This window comes from Microplitis demolitor, chromosome 6 (assembly GCF_026212275.2).
Source record: "Microplitis demolitor isolate Queensland-Clemson2020A chromosome 6, iyMicDemo2.1a, whole genome shotgun sequence".
Lineage (NCBI taxonomy): Eukaryota > Metazoa > Arthropoda > Insecta > Hymenoptera > Braconidae > Microplitis > Microplitis demolitor.
The window spans coordinates 3,158,389-3,159,249 of record NC_068550.1 but is presented as its reverse complement, the minus strand read 5'-3'; positions in this window follow the sequence as shown (position 1 = coordinate 3,159,249).

Below are 861 nucleotides of genomic sequence, written 5' to 3'. Positions count from 1 at the left end.
TCTCACGATCTTGGAGTGACAAATGGGAGTGTAAAAAAAAAAATAATAAAAAAAAATAGCAAGTAAAGGGAAATAAGTAAATAAACAAAAAATAGTTGTGTGAAGGAAGTTTAAAAGTGTTGAGTATAAGAGGGCGGTTACGAATGAGAGGAACAAGGGGAAACAAACCCCACTACTTACACATCTATTCCCCCACTATATAAACTGTCGCGTGTCTGAGCTCCCACTCCTCCTACCAGCACACATGCACACATGTGAATCTTTCGAGATGTTGTGTATAGTGCATTCGACCCTGTAACAACTCTCTGTGCTGGTATATACTCTTTCATTATACTAGATGTGAAAGGGACAACATCAGTAACTACCAACAGGACGACAACCGCGACTACAACTACGACTAAAACCAAGTACTAACTCAAGAGTAGTCTCCTCCCTTTTTCCGATTGAGGGTGAAAATATTCTTGGGGTGGGGAATAAGAGGGAGGCTAGGGAGTTAAGAGAGTCATATGTAGGTGTACATGCCACCAGTTGCGCGTACTTGAAGACACTGCACGGTGGTACATTGCACTGTACTCTTATCCTCAGAATAATTCAAGTCTTGTCTTGTCTTTTAGATTTTTTGTCCAAGTCTTGTGCCATTTACTCGTCAGTAAACTAAGAGATCTTTAAAAAATTTAACCGGCTACAGATTTAATTTGAGTGAATTTAAATTTACTTGCAATTGCTTCTATTTTATTTTTATTGATGATGATTATTTAAAATTTGAAAAAGTAACAGTGGGAAAATAATAAAAGTGAACGAGTGACAAGTGAATTTTTTGAGTGATAGTGGACATTTATGAAGATTTGTGAATAAATATTT